Genomic DNA, 4,224 nt, shown 5'->3' with positions numbered 1-4,224 from the left:
TACTCGTACAATACACAGCTTTTAGATGTATGTACTATTGGTATATACACTCCAATGATCAGCTCTTAGCAGCCCATGTGAGTCACCTAACACATGTGGGAACCATCATTTGGCAACTAGCATGAAATATCTCATAAAATTACAAAAATATGAGTAATCATTCATGACTTATTTACATGAAAACAAAATTACATATCCTTTATATCTAATCCATACACCAACGACCAAAAACACCTACAAACACTTTCATTCTTCAATTTTCTTCATCTAATTGATCTCTCTCAAGTTCTATCTTCAAGTTCTAAGTGTTCTTCATAAATTCCAAAAGTTCTAGTTTCATAAAATCAAGAATACTTTCAAGTTTGCTAGCTCACTTCCAATCTTGTAAGGTGATCATCCAACCTCAAGAAATCTTTGTTTCTTATAGTAGGTTACCATTCTAATACAAGGTAATAATCATATTCAAACTTTGGTTCAATTTCTATAACTATAACAATCTTATTTCAAGTGATGATCTTACTTGAACTTGTTTTCGTGTCATGATTCTGCTTCAAGAACTTTGAGCCATCCAAGGATCCATTGAAGCTAGATCCATTTTTCTCTTTTCCAGTAGGTTTATCCAAGGAACTTAAGGTAGTAATGATGTTCATAACATCATTCGATTCATACATATAAAGCTATCTTATTCGAAGGTTTAAACTTGTAATCACTAGAACATAGTTTAGTTAATTCTAAACTTGTTCGCAAACAAAAGTTAATCCTTCTAACTTGACTTTTAAAATCAACTAAACACATGTTCTATATCTATATGATATACTAACTTAATGATTTAAAACCTGGAAACACGAAAAACACCGTAAAACCGGATTTACGCCGTCGTAGTAACACCGCGGGCTGTTTTGGGTTAGTTAATTAAAAACTATGATAAACTTTGATTTAAAAGTTACTATTCTGAGAAAATGATTTTTATTATGAACATGAAACTATATCCAAAAATTATGGTTAAACTCAAAGTGGAAGTATGTTTTCTAAAATGGTCATCTAGACGTCGTTCTTTCGACTGAAATGACTACCTTTACAAAAACGACTTGTAACTTATTTTTCCGATAATAAACCTATACTTTTCTGTTTAGATTCATAAAATATAGTTCAATATGAAACCATAGCAATTTGATTCACTCAAAACGGATTTAAAATGAAGGAGTTATGGGTAAAACAAGATTGGATAATTTTTCTCATTTTAGCTACGTGAAAATTGGTAACAAATCTATTCCAACCAAAACTTAATCAACTTGTATTGTATATTATGAAATCTTGAGATACCATAGACACATATAAAATGTTTCGACCTATCATGTCGACACATCTATATATATTTCGGAACAACCATAGACACTCTATATGTGAATGTTGGAGTTAGCTATACAGGGTTGAGGTTGATTCCAAAATATATATAGTTTGAGTTGTGATCAATACTGAGATACGTATACACTGGGTCGTGGATTGATTCAAGATAATATTTATCGATTTATTTCTGTACATCTAACTGTGGACAACTAGTTGTAGGTTACTAACGAGGACAGCTGACTTAATAAACTTAAAGCATCAAAATATATTAAAAGTGTTGTAAATATATTTTGAACATACTTTGATATATATGTATATATTGTTATAGGTTCGTGAATCAACCAGTGGCCAAGTCTTACTTCTCGACGAAGTAAAAATCTGTGAAAGTGAGTTATAGTCCCATTTTTAAAATCTAATATTTTTGGGATGAGAATATATGCAGGTTTTATAAATGATTTACAAAATAGACACAAGTACGTGAAACTACATTCTATGGTTGAATTATCAAAATCGAATATGCCCCTTTTTATTAAAGTCTGGTAATCTAAGAATTAGGGAACAGACACCCTAATTGACGCGAATCCTAAAGATAGATCTATTGGGCCTAACAAACCCCATCCAAAGTACCGGATGCTTTAGTACTTCGAAATTTATATCATATCCGAAGGGTGTCCCGGAATGATGGGGATATTCTTATATATGCATCTTGTTAATGTCGGTTACCAGGTGTTCACCATTTGAATGATTTTTATCTCTATGTATGGGATGTGTATTGAAATATGAAATCTTGTGGTCTATTATTATGATTTGATATATATAGGTTAAACCTATAACTCACCAACATTTTTGTTGACGTTTTAATGAAATGTCCCGTTCTTATTGATTAAAAACGTTCCATATTAATTGATTTCGTTGCGAGGTTTTGACCTCTATATGAGACGTTTTTCAAAGACTGCATTAATTTTTAAAACAAACCATAACCTTTATTTCATAAATAAAGGTTTAAAAAGCTTTACGTAGATTATCAAATAATGATAATCTAAAATATCCTGTTTACACACGACCATTACATAATGGTTTACAATACAAATATGTTACAACAAAATAAGTTTCTTGAATGCAGTTTTTACACAATATCATACAAGCATGGACTCCAAATCTCGTCCTTATTTAAGTATGCGACAGCGGAAGCTCTTAATAATCACCTGAGAATAAACATGCTTAAAACGTCAACAAAAATGTTGGTGAGTTATAGGTTTAACCTATATATATCAAATCATAATAATAGACCACAAGATTTCATATTTCAATACACATCCCATACATAGAGATAAAAATCATTCAAATGGTGAACACCTGGTAACCGACATTAACAAGATGCATATATAAGAATATCCCCATCATTCCGGGACACCCTTCGGATATGATATAAATTTCGAAGTACTAAAGCATCCGGTACTTTGGATGGGGTTTGTTAGGCCCAATAGATCTATCTTTAGGATTCGCGTCAATTAGGGTGTCTGTTCCCTAATTCTTAGATTACCAGACTTTAATAAAAAGGGGCATATTCGATTTTGATAATTCAACCATAGAATGTAGTTTCACGTACTTGTGTCTATTTTGTAAATCATTTATAAAACCTGCATATATTCTCATCCCAAAAATATTAGATTTTAAAAGTGGGACTATAACTCACTTTCACAGATTTTTACTTCGTCGGGAAGTAAGACTTGGCCACTGGTTGATTCACGAACCTATAACAATATATACATATATATCAAAGTATGTTCAAAATATATTTACAACACTTTTAATATATTTTGATGTTTTAAGTTTATTAAGTCAGCTGTCCTCGTTAGTAACCTACAACTAGTTGTCCACAGTTAGATGTACAGAAATAAATCGATAAATATTATCTTGAATCAATCCACGACCCAGTGTATACGTATCTCAGTATTGATCACAACTCAAACTATATATATTTTGGAATCAACCTCAACCCTGTATAGCTAACTCCAACATTCACATATAGAGTGTCTATGGTTGTTCCGAAATATATATAGATGTGTCGACATGATAGGTCGAAACATTGTATACGTGTCTATGGTATCTCAAGATTACATAATATACAATACAAGTTGATTAAGTTATGGTTGGAATAGATTTGTTACCAATTTTCACGTAGCTAAAATGAGAAAAATTATCCAATCTTGTTTTACCCATAACTTCTTCATTTTAAATCCGTTTTGAGTGAATCAAATTGCTATGGTTTCATATTGAACTCTATTTTATGAATCTAAACAGAAAAGTATAGGTTTATAGTCGGAAAAATAAGTTACAAGTCGTTTTTGTAAAGGTAGTCATTTCAGTCGAAAAAACGACGTCTAGATGACCATTTTAGAAAACATACTTCCACTTTGAGTTTAACCATAATTTTTGGATATAGTTTCATGTTCATAATAAAAATCATTTTCTCAGAATAGTAACTTTTAAATCAAAGTTTATCATAGTTTTTAATTAACTAACCCAAAACAGCCCGCGGTGTTACTACGACGGCGTAAATCCGGTTTTACGGTGTTTTTCGTGTTTCCAGGTTTTAAATCATTAAGTTAGTATATCATATACATATAGAACATGTGTTTAGTTAATTTTAAAAGTCAAGTTAGAAGGATTAACTTTTGTTTGCGAACAAGTTTAGAATTAACTAAACTATGTTCTAGTGATTACAAGTTTAAACCTTCGAATAAGATAGCTTTATATGTATGAATCGAATGATGTTATGAACATCATTACTACCTTAAGTTCCTTGGATAAACCTACTGGAAAAGAGAAAAATGGATCTAGCTTCAACGGATCCTTGGATGGCTCGAAGTTCTT

The sequence above is a fragment of the Rutidosis leptorrhynchoides genome, chromosome 5, assembly GCF_046630445.1.
Source record: "Rutidosis leptorrhynchoides isolate AG116_Rl617_1_P2 chromosome 5, CSIRO_AGI_Rlap_v1, whole genome shotgun sequence".
NCBI classification, from domain to species: domain Eukaryota; kingdom Viridiplantae; phylum Streptophyta; class Magnoliopsida; order Asterales; family Asteraceae; genus Rutidosis; species Rutidosis leptorrhynchoides.
This window is presented reverse-complemented; position numbering follows the sequence as displayed.